At 36.1% G+C, this 17,876-nt stretch overlaps 1 protein-coding gene across 2 annotated transcripts in view; it reads left to right on the top strand.

Moving 5' to 3' along the window:
• The window catches only part of RAP1A (RAP1A, member of RAS oncogene family), a 77,045-nt gene that overhangs the window by 37,554 nt on the left and 21,615 nt on the right, over window positions 1-17,876 (top strand). The window lies entirely within an intron of this gene.

Here is a 17,876-nt window from a genome sequence, read left to right as displayed (position 1 = left end):
AAGATCCCTAATTAAGTTATTTATTCCTATTTTAATGGCCAATTTCTAGACCTAATCAAATTGATTTCTCTGTCATGAAAACAAGGCTTTAAGTAATTTTATTATATTTTTTCTGACCACCTCTCATCTCAAAAATCAAGAAGCTGATTAGGACTAAGATTGTTCTCAACGGGATTTTTAAGAGACTAAGATGATCATCTGTGGTATTTCTTGTCATGAATCTAGGCACCTTTGGCAACAGGAACCTGAGTAGAACTTCAGAGTTTATGAAAATCAGAAACTCAGGACAACTCTAGCTGTGCTAAGATAGATTTAAAGATCTTTAAGCAAGCAAACTAGCAAACTGGGATCCTAACAATAGTTTTCTAATGTGGCAGTATTTTCATCAAACCAAAATGTTGGTCCTATATTTGTTTCACTTTTAAGAGGGAAAAAGTATTTAACTTCTCCCATGTGAGGCATTTTATTTTATATGTGCCTGAAATATGTTGTATTGTTTAATTAGCAGAAACAAGTCATCTGAATCCAGCTTTGTTTTGTTAATAAGAAAATTGCATATTAATGAGGGCAGTTAATTTGTCCATGCTCACGCAATTTATAGAGTGTGGTTTTGGATCCAGATATGGCAGCAGAAAGATCTTTCATTTCAATCAGGTGTGTTAATTTGGGTTCCTTCGGCTCTACTTCCCTTATGTGTTTATGGTTTTGAAAGAGCCGTGGGCCCCTGAATTCAAAGGTTCAGAATCAATAAATTTTATTAATCTGTCTCCTGATTTGGGATTCCTAATCTGACAGTGCTATCCACTCTTGGCCTCTATTACCTTTCCACAATTCTTGTCAAAATACCGGTAACACTCTAGTTACAGTAATAAAGCAGTGGTGGTAGTTACTTTTTAGTGGATAATATTTGCCAGGCATTATACTAAGGGCTGTATATGCATTATCTTATTTGGTGTCCACAGCAACATTGCTGAGCTATGTCCTTTACTTTAAGATTAACCAACCCTCTTTCTGTCTCAAATCCCAACCCCATTTCCTGCTTTCCTAACTGATCTCTCTGCTCCAGTTTCTCATTCCTTTGTTCCAACCTACACAGTTCTCATAGAGCTTTTTTTTTTTTTCTTTTCTCAAATTCTGTGCTCAAAAGCCTTAGGTGGCTTTCCCCCACTATTAGGAAAGGTTCAAGTTCTTAGAATATCAAACAGGGCCTTCGGTAGCTTGCTAGCTTACTGTTTATTGTCTGTACTCATTCCTTTCCCATTGCCTTTCACTGAAAATATTCAAGCCACCCAGCCTTTTTTCTAAATCGTTTTTCTATTAGACTCTTCATTTTATTGAGTCTGCCTTTTTATATGGTATTCAATGTCTACAATACTGCTTATGTCTCTACCCTCTTCCTCTGCCTCATCTTCAAGAAATAACATGCAAGGCATGCAGTGAAAAATCTCCCTTCTTTCCATGTCCCCTCATTCCTCAGTTTCCTTCCAAAGGTAGTCTGTGCATTTACAAGTTTCCATGTACATACATGAGTTAGAAGGAAGTTTGCAATTTGACTAGAGAATGTGAACTCTGGAACCAGGCTGCCTAAGGTTGAATCATGGCAGCTCTTCCTAGATTTATGGTTTGGGCAAAGTACTACCTCATAAGCTCTTTGTGAGGATTTCTTACAACAGTGCATGGCATGTGCTAAGCTGTCAGTAAATGTATGCTATTATATTATTGTTGTGTTGTTTTATAACAGAGCACAATACATTGAAAGAGAATGGCATTTAAAATCAGGAGACATCAGTTTGAATATAACCTCTTAGTTATTTTGTGCCTGAGTCATTTAACCGAAGTTGAAACTTGCATGATTTCCTCATCTTCAAATTAGGATAATGATACACATTGATTTTGGTGAACTCAACAATAAAAAGAAAGAGCTTTGTAAATAATAAAATGGTGTATAAAGTTTAGTTGCTATTGGTCACATCATCTTGTTTTCTAGGAAAGGTAACAACATTTCAGCTGATGATAAGAAGTGAAATAATCTTTAAAGGATAGAGATATCAGAAATTTAGTGACAGTTACGCTATTTTGCTTTATAAATTCTAAATTCATACTTTTTTTATTAGGTGTGGCTTGTTTTCATATTAGTCTTACATCTTAAAATTATGATTATATAATCTATATGTCAGTGCCATTAAGGGAAAAATGTTAGAGTAAATATGTCTATTTGTGCAAATGTATCAATATTTCAGAGTTGGTATAATTAGCTATGCTTAGCATAAATTAGTAAACCTAATTTGGTAAACCTTATCTTTAAGGAAAAAATTTTTTGTCAACCTAGAAAATATTAGTCACTGCCTATAACATTTTTTTTTTCATGGTTTGCAGTTGTGTTATTTGCCTGTGTTGATAACAGTTGCTGAAGAAAATTCATTTTACTTAGTAGATGGTCATACCTGTAAAAAGAGTTTCCCTTTGATGCATTTTTTTGGATGATTTATGCTGTTGTTAAAACAAAGGGCATTCACCTTTTTTTTTTTTTTTTGATAACTCCTGGATTCCACAGTGTATATCAGCACCCAAAGACACAGAGAATGGCATATTTTCGAGTACTGTGATATTCTCCCTTCCTTTCTTAATGAGAGGCATTTCCAGTATCCAGTGTTTAGGAGAAAAAAAATGTAGTCAGGTCAGTAGTAAGTAGAGCAGAATTCTAGCCAGGCAATATGGAACCTGAGTTCAGGCTTTAAACGTTTCCCTGTATTGCTTATGAGAATGAGATTGCAAAAAATTACTAGTAGATAAAGGGAGGGGGAGATTTCTAGAAATAATATACATTTTAAAAAATTGTAGGCATAATGTATAGCTTTAACAACAGATAAGCTTAGAAAATTAGTGAAGTTGGAGACAATCTGAAAAGTAAATTAACCATAATAAAGAGACGGGTGGGAGGTAGGTAAGAGAAGAAAAGAGAAATAGAAATTTCTAGTTTTCTTTAATTACTATCTCTAAGTAATGATGGATTGGTTGGATGCTTTGCTGTGCCACTACAGCTTCTACTTCACTGCCTTTCTGATAGTGAAGTTTGACTACATGACAGGGTTTGGGTAGTTTTAGATGGAAATGGAAGGTATGCATGCCTAGGTTTTAACCTTATAGGTTATGCCTATAAAAGGAAAGAGATATACCTTTTCCTTCCTGTGGACCGGAATGTGTACATGGTAGTGAACTATTTTTAGCTTGTGGAAGAGGGCAGTATTCCAAGGACAACAGAGCAATGAGATGTAAGAACTTAGCTCTCTGACTGCTAAGTTGCCCCCTGGACTATATCCCTTCTGACTGTCATACGAGAGAGGGAAGAAACTTGAATTTTGTTTAAGCCCTCTTATTACAGTTGGGTCTCTTATTACAGTAGCCTAGTCTGTGTCCTAACTAATATAAGAGGAGCATGAGAAAATCTAACAAATCTAAGCAGAATCTAGATATGAAGAAAAACGAAATAGAAAGAATTGTTTGAGGAGATTATGATTGAGAATTTCTAAAACTGCAAAAAGACACAAATTCAAGAAGTCAAATAAAGGATAAATAAAAATATAATTTGCACACAATGAGTGATCTTAAAAATAGCCAGAGAGAGAAAACAGATTGTTTTTAAAAGATCTATAGTTAATATCTTTAAGAGTATAGGTAGTATAAAGTTTTCAGTTAATAATAACTGAGAGTTTACTACCAATAGAACATCTAAGACAACTTCAAAAAGGCATACTTTAGGTAGAAGGAAAATAATCCCTGATGGAGGGTTTGAGATATTAATTAGAAAAGAAGAAAGGCTGAAAATTAAAGAGCCAAGCGTCCAAGCTAAATTGGAAAAAGAACAGAATGAAGAAGTAGACATAAAAGCCGATATTAAAGAAATAAAAAAACACGCTTATAGTAAAGGATCAACAAAGCCAACGTTGATTCCCAGAAAAAGACAAACCTGGTAAGATCAATCAAAAAACAAAATAAAAACCCAAAAAACAGAGAGACATAAACAATAAGAATGAAAAAGGAGCCACAACCACAGATGCTATAGGATTATTATAAAAAAGTATACCTAAGTAACTTTTTGTTTAAGGAGTAATTTCAAATAATAGATTATTGCATGCATTGTCATAAGAGTATATTAAGCTTTTTTAAGACCACTTGTCAAATTTGCTTTCCTGAATAAGAGGTTTTGGATTAAATATTTTAATCCTTCACTTGAATTTTTGGAAAATTTCAAGGGTGCGGTGAATGGGATGATTGCCTCAATCAAACTTAAGTCGTACAGTATTAAGATTTTGGTAAAGATTTGCTTGGGGATAATTGACAGATGAACTTCTTTTAAAACAGTAGAATTTGTCCCCCTTTCTAATATATGAAAAAATGGGGAAGTGTCACTCAGTAAGGAAATGCAAGAACGTAAGAAACTGTAGAAGCCTTTTGTTCTTAAAATTGTTTTTTTTTTTTTAAAGTGTTACTGGGGCGCCTGGGTGGCTCAGTTGGTTATGCTTCCAACTTGTGATTTTGGCTTAGGTCATGATCTCATGGGTCCTGAGGTTGAGCCCCATGGTGGCCTCCTCACTCAGTGGGGAGTCTGCTTGAGATTTTCTCCCTCTGCTGCACAGCACCACCACCACCACCTCCCAACTCAATCATGCGCTTTTTCTCTCTCAAATAAATCATTTTTTAAAAAGAAAAGAAATAGGGAAGAGAACACTAAAGCTAGAAGTTTGAAATAGCTGTTGTAAGTTAAAGAAGATACAGTGACTGCTTTTTTTTTTTTAATTTTAAGCTCTTTAGTAATGCCTGCTAATAGTACTAATTAGCACATACTACTTTTAAGAAAGAGTAAGAATTAAAGCTTTTGCAGAAGAGACCAAAATGACTATAGAATTTGGAACTTTACCATTTGAAAAAGGAAGTAGGACTGCTTATTGAAAAAGAGGATATGGGGGGGTGGAATAACTGTCTTCAAATATTTGAGGGATATATAGACTTACAAAGAGGAATTCTTTTTATTCTGTTTAGCATCAGAGGACAGACCCAGTAAGTGTCCACTACAAAGAAATAGAGCGGTGTAAAGAACATTGTAACGAATTGGTTACCCAGAAATGGAATGGACTATTTTGTGAAGGTGAAGTTCAAAGGGCTTAGATGACCATATCTAGAGATATTTTTACACTGAATTTCCAGAAAAGAAACACCTACTATATTTCAGGTATCTGTTGTTGAATACTGACTTCACTATTTAAAACAAGAAAAGACAAAACCAGCTGTTTGTACGTGTCATAAGATTTGCTACATGGAAGTTAAGTGTATGGTTTAGCAAGTCTTTTATATTTGTCATCCTAGACTTCATAAAATAAGCTCTTATCATTTGTGTTTTGCAGACTTCGGATTTAGGACTTCTTTTTATTGTATCAGGACTACTAATCTGTTTTGTCTTATTCCTGTTATCCTTTGTTTACCTTTCCTGTTGTTTATTTTTCATTTTCTAACTCTTGGTTGAATTGGTCAAGTTTTCTTTGCCTGTTTTTCGTCTAGTGATTTTTAAATTATATGTAATCTCATTGTTTACATTGCATTTTTCACCTGTCTAGATTTACATTTTTTCGATGTATAAAGAGATTTGGTATCTTTTATTTTTTCCCCCTAAGTAAGGGAAAAACTTCAACATGCCTTTACTTTCCTTCCTAACTCCTCTCAAACCAATGTGGAGATAATCATAGAGTTTTATTTCCAAGTTTTTGTACTTGTTTTACAGCAATAATTAGATTTCTAGCCTTCTAGCCACAATTTTTACTGATTTATCTGTTTGGCATGATTTCTTATTCTTATACCTTTTCTTGAATCATTTTCCCTTTTTTTGTTGGCATACCTAAGTAAGTTTTGATATTTTTTTTTGTCATTTAGTTCTAATTGCTTACTTTCCATTTTGATTTCTTCTTTGACCAGTGTATTATTTAGAATTGTATTTAACTTACAAATATTCTGTGTTTATGTAGTTACATATTTGTATTAATTTATAGTTTGATTGCACTATGGTTAGAATACTCTGTGTGATTTCAGTTCTTTGAAATTAGTTGAGCCCAGCATGGCCTTGCTAGTAAATGGTCCAGGGCCACCTGGCTGGCTCAGACGGTAGAGTGTGTGACTCTTGATCTTGGGGTTATAAGTTGGAGGCCCACATTGGGTGTGGAGACTACTTAAAAATAAAATCTTAGGAAAATTAAAAATAAAAAATATGGGGTTCCTGGGTGGCTCAGTTGGTTAAGCATTTCACTCTTGGTTTCGGCTCAGGTCATGATCTCAGGGTCTTGGATTGAACCCTGCTTCCGGACTCAGCAGGGAGGCTGCTTGAGGATTCTCTCCCTTTCCTTCTGCCCCTCCTGCTGCTCACGGATGCATGCACTCTCTGTCTCTAAAATAAATAAGCCTTTTTGAAAAATTAAAAAATAAAAATAAATGATCACGTACACTTGAAAACATGTGTCGGGGCACCTGGGTGGCTCAGTGGATTAAGCCTCTGCCTTCGGCTCAGGTTGTGGTCTCAGGGTCCTGGGATTGAGCCCCATATGGGGCTCTCTGCTTAGCAGGAGTCTGCTTCTGCCTCTCTCTGCCTGCATCACTGCCTGCTTGTGATCTCTCTGTCAAATAAATAAACAAAATCTCTAAAGAAAAAAAAAGAAAGAAAGAAAGAAAGAAAAAAATGTGTCATTTGCAGTTGTTAGGTATAGTGTTCTATATATATATGACTCAGGTTAAGTTGATTCATTATTTGGTCAAATCTTATATGTATTATTACTGACTTTATCTTCCTTTTCTGTCAGTTGCTGAAAGGTGTGTTAAAATCTAATCATGGCTGTGCATTTCTCTAGTTTTAGCTTTAGTTGTGTCACTTTCACATTATCTATTTTGCCTTATGTTTTAATTTTCTTCCCTATTGAATATTTATTAATGTAATTACTGATACATTTGCATTGTCTGACATCTTTCCATTTATTTTCAGTTTTCCCATCTGTTCTTTGTTCCTTTATATTTTATTTTCTTCCTGCTATATTTAGTTATTAAACCATTCCAAACTATAGTGGCTTAAAGCAGTAACCATGTATTATCACCCATAAATTTTCTAGAGTGTGGAAGTAAGGAGTGGCTCAGCTGGGTGGATCTGGCCTAAGGTTTCTCAAGGTGTTGGAGTCAGATGGTGGCTGTCTGTGATCTTAAAATCTTCTTTATTCACAGATCTGTGGGTACTGAAACTGTGAGGGCTTCTCACATAATTCTCTCTCTCCCATTGGTCTCTCCAAAGTGGTGGCTTCAGGGCATTCTGACAGCTCTGGGCCCCATGGCATGGCTCCCAAAAGAGAGACCCAAGAGGAGGTTCTGGCCACCCTTTCTAGCATCAGAAGTCAGACAACATCACTTCTGCTATATTATGTTTAAGAAATCTGCCCCTGATGTCATAAACACTGGGTGTTAATACGCAACCAATGAATCACTGAACTCTGCATCTGAAACTAATAATAAACTATGTTAATTAATTGAATTTAAAATTAAAAAAAAAATCGTACCCATATTCAAAGGGAGGGGAATGTATTTTTCTCTCTAGAAGCTTTTTAGGATTTTTGTCTTTACTTTCAGTGGTTTGAAATTTCAGCTCTTTTATGTCCAGTCGTGAATATCTTTTGTTGTTGTTATTATGTGTGGCATTCATTGAGCACTTTAAATCTGAAGATTACTAATTTTCTTAGTTTACCTTGGGAAATGTCTTTCTGTTATTTGGTTATTTTTCTATTTTTTTACTTTTTCTATTATTTCTATTCTGTTTCTATTATTTCTTCAATTTTTCTGTTTCTAGATGTCCTGTCAGATAGCTGAGATTTATCCTTCTTTCTTTCATACCTTTCCATCTCTCTGTCCTTTTGTTCTGCACTCTTCAGGTAGGTTCAGTATATTGCTTCACTGACTTGCTTTTCAGCTATATCCATTTTTCACTTCACCCCATACACTGATTTCTTTTCTGGTGATCATATATTTTATTTTCTAAATTTCTAGTGTATCTTTTGCATAGACTTGATAACTTCATACATTTCTTTAGGGATATTAATTTATTTTACAGTGCTTTATAGGTCCTCTTAACTGTTTTCTCTGGGTTTTGTTGTTCTGTTTGTTGAATTCATTGCTTCTGTCAAATTGTTTTCCTCAAATCTGTGATTGTTCTTCTTGAGAATCCCTGTTGACCTGTATAAGAACTTATCTCCTTTCATTATGGGAAGGGGTAGGAATGCTGTTGGGCAGAATGTGCCTTATTTTAGACTGTGAAGACTAATTTATAAACTTCATTTGCAAGGATGTGATGTCTGATCACTTTATATACATCCTACCCCCAAAGTGCTAATCTTGAGAAGAACAAGAGAAGAAAGTGTCAAGGAAGAGATTCTTGCAATGAGATAATAATATGATTTCATGTGACAAAAAAAGTTGAATCAGGGTCCTGGGATTTAGCCCCATATCTGGCTCTCTGCTCAGCAGGGAGCCTGCCTCCCCCACACTTTTCTGCCTGGCTCTCTGCCTACTTGTGATCTATCTCTCTCTTTCTCTCTGTCAAATAAATAATCTTTAAAAAGTTAAATTTCTATTACGATATATTATGAAGAACATTGTTCTTTTTTTATTTTATTTTTAAAGATTTTATTTATTTATTGGACAGACAGAGATCACAAGTAGGCAGAGAGGCCATTATTTCTGTATTTACTGAACCACCACCTCAGCATGTGTGGTCAGTTATCAGTTTTAAAATATTCATGGCTTCTGGGGTGCTGGGTGGCTTAGTTGTTTGAGTGTCTGACTTTTGGTTTCAGCTTAGGTCCTGATCTTGGGGTCATGAAATAGTGCTCTGTTGGGCTTCAAGTTCAGAGGGGAGTCTGCCTCCCCTCTCCCTCTGTCTCTCCTCCTTCTCTAAAATGTGTAAATAACGCTTTAAGACAAAATAAAATATTCATGGCTTCTGTAAGTATAATCAACAGTATAACTGCTTGTTAAGAAACTACCTTTAGTGTTCCTTAATGTAAAAAATTTTTTCTCCAAAATTTCTCATCACGACCAAATTTCCTTAAATGAATTTTGTTTTGTAGGTTCACTTGTGTAGGAGAAACTAATTCATCTTGTAATTAATTAGTTTACATATTTAAAAACTGAAACAACAAAATTGGGATTGATTTGTGTCATAAAGACAATTGTTATTTTGTGAAATTTAGAAGTAGTTTTGCTTGAAGGAAGAATGAAAAAATTATATTATAGCTTGGACTATAATGTTAGGAACTGAAGATTGACTTAAAATTTAAACATAGTGTAATGTTTATTCTTGTCCTCCTTATTTGTCAGGGAATCTTAACCAGAGTGAGGAATTTTCTGGTGCTGTGTTGGGAGTGCAGGGCATAAGAGATTTCCATAAAAAGGCATGGGATTTGCTTGGAAGAACATAGTGGTTTTCTAACTTGGCAGTAATGAGTTAGAACTAACTCCTTTCAAAAGAAAATATTAATCCACATTATACCTTATTGGGTATTTGTATGTGTGTATGTTTTCTTATCTGAGCTATATTATTTTTATATTTGCATGTATCTGTATGTGTATACATTCATGAGCCAATGGTATTTGTCAGTTATGAAGAAAATAATTTTCTGTACATATAGTATATATGAAAAATAGCTTTGAGATTTGAATATCTTACTACTTGAGTTGAGGAACAGGGGCCAAATATTTTGTTGTTGCAGAATACCCAAAATAATTTGGCCCTATCTGAGTGCTTTTCCCAAATTCTGTTGCCCGAAGAGGCAATTTGGGGAATATAAATGAGCCTTGCTATATTAGGATTCCCTCATGAAAGATACACATTTTTGGATTAGATGATATATTTACATCTTGTTAAAATGACAGTGGTCCCCAGCTGAGAATCACCGGGGACCTGAGAACGGGGTTACAGATGACACAGATCTGTCTATGTGTGTGTGTGTGTATGCTCTTGTGTTTAATAATCAAGGTGTGTGTTTGTTTTTATTGTGTGTGTGTGTGTGTGTATGTATGCTCTTGTGTTTAATAATCAAGGTGTGTGTGTGTTTTTATTTTGTTTCCGTGGAAATAAGAGAACCACCTGATACAGATAGAGGTATAGTGTCCAGCACAAATCTCTCCCAAGTCACATTTTCCTCTGGTTTCCTGTCCATCTACATTGCAAAATGTGGTCTTTTCTCAGGGCTCGATTCTTAGCTTTCTTCTGTTTTCACTGAATAAATTCTCCTTGGTTGATCTTATCTGCTGTGGTTTCAACTCCTAACACTTCTTACAACAACTCCTAAGTCTGTACCCTCTAGCGCTTTGGTTTCTGCTGAGCTTCCAGACTTAAAGAGTTTTAAATACCACATACTACCTACTTTTCCCATAGAAATTTCAAACTTAATTTTGGGTAAGAAAATTAACTTTCTTTTTTTTTTTTTATTAACATATAATGTATTATTAGCCCCATGGGTCAAGGTCTGTGAATCACCAGGTTTACACACTTCACAGCGCTCACCATAGCACATAACTTCCCCAGTGTCCATAACCCCACCACCCTCTCCCTACCCGCCTGCCCCAGCAACCCTCAGTTTGTTTTGTGACATTAAGAGTCTCTTACGGTTTGTCTCCCTCCCGATCCCTCTTGTTTCACTTACTCTTTTCCCACCCCCAAACCCCCATGCTGCATCTCCACTTCCTCATATCAGGGAGATCATATGATAGTTGTCTTTCTCTGATTGACTTATTTTGGTAAGCATAATTCCCTCTAGTTCCATCCACATCGTTGCAAATGGCAAGACTTCATTTCTTTTGATGGCTGCATAGTATTCCATTGTGTATATATACCACCTCTTCTTTATCCATTCATCTGTTGATGGACATCTAGGTTCTTTCTATAGTTGGCTATTGTGGACATTGCTGCTATAAACATTCAGGTGCACGTGCCCCTTCAGATCACTACATTTGTATCTTTAGGGTAAATACCCAGTAGTGCAATTGCTGTGTCGTAGGGTAGCTCTATTTTTAACTTTTTGAGGAACCTCCATGCTCTTTTCCAGAGTGGTTGCATCAGCTTGCATTCCCACCAACAGTGTAAGAGAGTTCCCCTTTCTCTGCATCTTTGCCAGCATCTGTCATTTCCTGACTTGTTAATTTTAGCCTTTCTGACTGGTGTGAGGTGGTATCTCATTGTGGTTTTGATTTGTATTTCCCTGATTAGCTTTCTTTTTAAGCCTCCTTTTAGCCACCTAATTTGCTTAGAGTAGATACTTAGGAGTTACCCTTTATTCCTCTTCATTCCCCTAAATAATAATCTGTAACTAGCTACAGAGGCCGGTCAGTTTTACCTTCAGAAAACCACTGTCCCCTAATCAGCCCTAGTGCTGCTGCACAGGCCTGTGTCATTTTCCACCTGAGCTATTTCAGTAGCTTCCTGGCTATTCTCCCTGCCTCTGGTCTCTCCTCCAGTCCATTTTATGTACTGTGAACAGTTGTCTTTCCAGAATATATACCTGACTGTAGTACTTAAAAAACAAAAAACAAAAAGAACACTGTTTTCAGATCTCCTGGGTGGCTTATTTGATTACGTGTCTGCCTTCGGCTCAGGTCACGATCCCAGGAGAGACCTGCATCGGGCTCTCTGCTCATTGGGAAACCTGCTTCTCCCTCTTCTTGCCTGCTACTCTCCCTGCTTGTGCTATCTCTCTCTGTCAAATAAATACATAAAATCTTTTTAAAAAGTCACTGTTTTCTCCCGCATTGCTTACTAGATAAATTGTAGACTCTTTTACATGGTGAGTGCCTTTGCAAGCATAACCCAGTCTCCGAACCCTACTCCATTTTTCCATACCTTGCTTTTTAAACCATGTGTTCTGGCCACACCCAGCTTTGTGGTATTCCCTCTATCTTGTGAATTTAATGATCTAGAGTATTTCTTCAAGCTGTTTCCTCTGCTTCATGCCCTTTCCTCCTTACCTGGAACATTCCTGTTCAGTTTTTCATTTAGTTCTGAAGTAACCTCCATTGAAAAACTAAATCTGCTCTCTCCTCTGTTTCTGCTTCCTTCCCCAACCCTTTAATCTCTGCTCCGTAAAAACTTTGTTCACATAATGTTGTAATTACTTAGTTTTTCCTCCAACTTGAGCTCCTGGAGGATGGGAAACATACTTTCCATTTTTGTGTCCCTTGCACCTAATACAGAGCTGGTACCTGGGAGATACTTTGTAATTGTTTTTTGATTCAGAACACCGATCATACCTGTGGCCATGTCTGTTGGATAGTCTGCTATAATTCATCCTTACTATATTTCTTAGTCAATAAACGCTGCTGGAACAAATTACCATAGGCTGGGTGGCTTAAACAACAGACTTATTTCTCATAGTTCTAGAGGCTGGAAAGTCCAGGATCAAGCACTGGAAAATCAGGGGTCTGAGGAGGACCTGCTTTCTGACTTATAAGTAGCTGTCTGTATCTTTACTTGGGTGGAGAGTGAGAGAAGCAAGCTCTTGAACTCTTACAAGGGCACTAATCCAGTCATCTAATCTTCAACTAATCCTAATTATCTCCCAAAAGCCCCACCTCTTAATATCATCACACTGAGGCGACACACTCAGCTTATAAGACTATATATGTAACTGGTATTCTAAGAAATTTCCCTTTTTTCCCCATTGGATTTTCTTAAATTAATTCTATTGAACTACAATTTACATGTAATAAAATGTCCCTTTTTTCCTTCTTAAACTTTAAAATTTATTTTTAAATTTTAATTCCAGTATAACATACAATGCTGTATTAGTTTCCAGGTATATAATGTAATGATTCAATTCTGTACATTCTGTGCTTATTTTGATAAGTGTACTCTTAATCTCCTTTCCCTATTTCCCCCATCCTCCCACCCACCTCCCCTTGGAAACATCAGTTATCTATATTTAAGAGTCTGGTTTGTTTGTCTTTTTTCCTTTGTTCATTTATTTTGTTTTCTTAAATTCCACGTATGAGTGAAATCACATGGTATTTCTCTTTCTCTGACTGACTTATTTCACTTAGCATTATACTTTCTAGATCCATTCATGTTGTTGGAAATGGCAAGATTTCATTCTTTTTTATGATTAATACTACATTCTCTACATATACCACATATTCTGTATCCATTCATCTATTGATGGACACTTCAATTGCTTCCATAATTTGGTTGTTGTAAATAATGCTGCAATAAACATAAGTGTGCACGTATCTTTTTGAGTTAGTGTTTTCATATTCTTTGGGTAAATACCCGGTAATGGAATTATGGTAATTCTGTTTTTAATTTTTTTTTAAGAACCTCCATACTGTTTTCCAGAGTGATTGCACCAGTTTTCATTCCCACTGACAGTGCATGAGGATTCCTAAAATGTACTTATTTTAAATGTGCAATTCATAAAGGGGGCTCCTGGGAGGGAGACTTGGTCAGTTAAGCATCTGCCTTCAGCTCAAGTCATGTTCTCAGGGTCCTGTGATGGAGTACCGCGTCTGTCTCCTTGATCAGTGGGGAGTCTGCTTCTCCCTCTGTCTGTCCCCTGCCCACCCCCTGCTTGTGTGCTCTCCCTCTCAAGTAAATAAATGAAAAATCTTCCAAAAAATACATAATTCAATAAAATTTAATAAATGGGAATACCCCTGTAACCACCTCTATAGTCATTATCCCTGCCCCACCACTGGCCCCAAGTAATTTTCCTGCCCTGTAACTTAGTTTTGTCTTTTCTAGAGTTACATTACATAAGTGGAATCATATAGTGCTCGCTCTTTTGTGTATTTTGCTGAGTGGTTTTTGGGGATTCATTATCTTGTTGAATCTGTCAGTAGTTTATTCTTTTTTTTTTTCATTAATGAGTAGTAGTCCCTTGATTGGGTATACCACAATTTATCCATTCATTTCTTTGTGGATACTTGGGCTGTTTCTAGATTTTGGCTATTATGAACAAAAAAAAGAGTTGAAATTCATTTTTCTTCTAGCTTGAGTTATTAAAAAAAACCTGTCTTTTACATACTGAATTACTTCTGCCCTATCTTAAACAGTCTATTCCTGTGTAACAGATTAACACAACTCTTTCTGGGCTTAAAGCAACATTCATCATTTATTGTCAGTTTCTGTGGACCAGCCTTTTGGGAGTGGCTTGACTGGAAGGTTCTGGCTCATGGTCTCAGGAGACTGTAGTCGTCTGAATTAAAAGCTTGACTAATGGGTGCCTGGGTGGCCTCAGTTGGTTAAGCGACTGCCTTCAGCTCAGGTGATGATCCTGGAGTCCCAGGATCAGGTCCCACATTGGGCTCCCAGCTCCATGGGGAGTGCGCTTCTCCCTCTGACCTTCTCCCCTCTCATGCTCTCTCTCTCTCTCTCAAATAAGTAAATAAAATCTTTAAAAAGAAAAAAAAGCTTAACTAATATACTTCTGAAGGGCTCTTATTCACGTTTGGTAAAGTGTGCTAACTGTTGGTAAGAGTCCTCAGTTCCTCTCCAGTTGGGCCTCTCTGAAGGGCTGCTGGTTAGATGTTCTCATGACATGGGGAGTAGCTTCTCTTAGAGTGATACCAGAAACCATGGTACAAGCTGCAGTGCCTTTTAAAGGAGGTCACGTATGGTCACTTCTGCCATATTCTATTGACATATATGGTCACACACCCAATCTTAGGAAGAAACTACACAAGATATATGAAAACTGAGAGTGAACAGTATAAGTTATGAATACCAGGAGACCAGGATCTTTGGGGGGTTATCTTGAAGGATGGTTATGACAGTTCCTTTATCAAAATTGAACTGAAGATATATATGTGGTTTTATTTCTGGACTTAATTTGGTGTCACTGATCTGTTTTCCTTTTTGACAGTATAACAATATCTTTATTACTGTAGTTTTATGTCTTAAAATCAGGTAGCATAACACTTTTTCTTTTTCAGAACTCTATACTAAGTATTTGCATTTTCAAAAAATGTTAGTCATCTTGTCAATTTTTACAAAAAAGAAACCTTCTAATTAGGATTGCATTGAATCTGTAGACCTCGCTTGGAGAGAATTAACATCTTAACAATATTATGGACATATCTTAAGATAACATGGCATGTCTCTCTAATTACTGTGTCCTTCATTTCTCTAAGCCATGTTTTGTAGTTTCATTATATAAGCTTTGCACATATTCTATTAAACTCATCTTTTAAGTATTTTATTTTTTATTGGATACTATTGTAAATTGTATTTTTTTGTATTAAATGGTATTTTTTTTAAATTACACTTTTCAGTTCTTTGCCAGAATATACAAATAAAATAGTTATTATTTTTTTGTACTAACCTTTTATCCTGAAATATTCACCTGTTAGTCTGGTAGCTTTTTGGTATATTGTACATATGGGATCATGTTATCTGTGAATAAAGACAATTTTACTTCTTCCTTTTACATAGGATAGACTCTACTATAACTAGCTTAGAACAATGTTGAATAGAAGTGGAAAGAGCAGACATATTGGTGGGGAAAAAAGAGAAACAGTGTAATACTAATAGATGCAGAAAAGGTATTTGGAAAAACTCCAATATCCATTCCTGAGAATCCATGTAAATGTGAACTCTAAAGAATGTACAAGGTTATAAAGAAGATGTGAAACCAAAATGTTTGCATTTGATTAGCGTAACCAAAATGCTAACTGATTGGAGTAGGTAGGGATTCATAATCTGGGGTCCCCAACACTTCTATAGAAAAAAAAATCTTTATTTTTCCTTAACCTCTAGTATTTGTTTCTATTTTGAATGCAGGCAACAAATCACAGTAGTGATATTAGCAGCAACTGTGACTTTGTCACCAACAAATATTACTTTTAACTTTCCTTCTATCTTTATTTAAAGATTGTTTCTGGGGCTCCTGGGTGGCTCAGTGGGTTAAAGCCTCTGCCTTCAGCTCAGGTCATGATCCCAGGATCCTGGGATCGAGCCCTGCATCTGGCTGTCTGCTCAGCAGGGAGCCTGCTTCCCCATCTCTCTCTGCCTGCTTCTCTGCCTACTTGTGATCTCTGTCTGTCAAATAAATAAATAAATAAAATCTTTTAAAAAAAAAAATGTTTCTTGGTGAAGACAACATGGTTCGGTCTTGCTTTCTTATCTTGACTTTGAATTGAAATGTTGGAATATTGAAATAGATGGTTTACATTTAATATGATGGTATGGTTGCCTTTTAATTCTGCTCCCCTGCTCTTTTCTTTTTTGCTTTTTTTCTATTTTTTCTGCTGGTTTGTTTTTGGTTTTTTGGGGTGTTTTTGCTTGTTTGTTTTGTTTTTGCTTTTTTGATGAATCAGTCTTTTTTCACTGGCTGCTCTGGGTTTTACACCATGCATCTTCAGCATATGACAGTTTACCTTCAAATAATATTATACTACTCCAAATACACTGTAAGAACCTTGAGCAACAGGCTTCCAGTCCCCTTCCTTTTCTGTGCTATTGTTGTGCTGTTACTTCTGTTTGTGGTATAAAACCTTATAGAACATTATTATTAGTTTTGCTTTAAGTAGTCAAAAAGATCTTGAAGATTTACTCTCATTTACCATTTCTGGTACTTTTTATTCCTTTTGTAATCGTCATTCCTTTATGTAGATCCAAGTTTCCATCTGTTATCATTTTCTTCCACCTGAGGAACTTCCTTTGCTTTTTTTAAATGGTACTGATGAAATTTTTTTCTAGCTTTTCCATCTTCTTCCCTTCTTTCCTTCTTTTGTTTCATTTCCTTTTCCTCCCTCCCTCCCTCCCTTTCTTTTCTATCTGAAAAAAAGCTTTATTTCACTTTCATTTTGGAAGGATAGATTCATTGTATTTAGCATTCTAGATTGACCATTTTTTTCTTTAAGCATTTTTTTTTAAAGATTTTATTTATGAGAGAGAGCACACATGAGCATGCATGAGAGGTGGTGGGGGGAGTGTGGAGCAGAGGGAGAGGGAGAAGCAGACTCCACGCTGAGCACAGAGCCTGACACAGGGCTCAATCTTAAGACCCTGAGATCACGACCTTAACACAAATCGGGAGTCTGATACTTAGCCAACTGAGCCACCCAGGCACCCCTTCTTTAAGCATTAAAGATGCTCCATTTTCTTCTTTTTTGCATAGCTTCTCAAGAAGTCTGAGTCTTCTGGGATTTCAAGAGAATTGCCTGTTTTTCAACAAGGGGAGCTTTCCTGACCAAAATTTCCAATATTTCTCAGCACCCTAGAATTGTTCAGCTTATAGATCCCTACTTATTCTTTGCCTTTATGTCATGGAGTCTCATCCTGTATGTTCTGCTTAATGTTTGGCCAGAGACTCAAGTGAACTTTGCAGATTTCTGGAATTTTCTGTGCTTAACTGCCTCTTCTCTGATGCACATTTTGGTCTCTGCTTGAGTTCTTCTTCCCTGTACCACAGTCTGAAAAGTTCCTCCAAACATAAAGCCACGGCAGGTGTAGGCCTCACTTCATCTTGTCGCAACACTCAGAGATCATAGTCCTCCTATACTGCTTATTGTCGGATGTCTGAAAACAGTTGTTTCACGTATTTTTTCTGGTGTTTTAGGTGTTTACTGTGGAATAGAAAGTCCATTCTTACTTATTCCATCATGGCCTTTGGAAATTCTTACCTGCCGTGTTAGCTTTTAAGATAACTATGGAGATAAAAAATAAAGTTTATATATATATATATATATTTTTTTTTTTTCCTTTCTAGCAATTTGGGCCTTATGGAGCATATTGCTAATCCCTAGTTATAGAGTTTTAGCAGTTTCATTAATATTCCTTTCATATCCTAATAGTTTTCAAGTAACAT

The sequence above is a fragment of the Lontra canadensis genome, unplaced genomic scaffold (assembly GCF_010015895.1).
Source record: "Lontra canadensis isolate GAN:19392208 unplaced genomic scaffold, GSC_riverotter_1.0 scaffold75, whole genome shotgun sequence".
Classification (NCBI taxonomy): Eukaryota; Metazoa; Chordata; class Mammalia; order Carnivora; family Mustelidae; genus Lontra; species Lontra canadensis.
The sequence above is the reverse complement of the archived record's forward strand: the minus strand, read 5'-3'. Positions and strand labels throughout refer to the sequence as shown.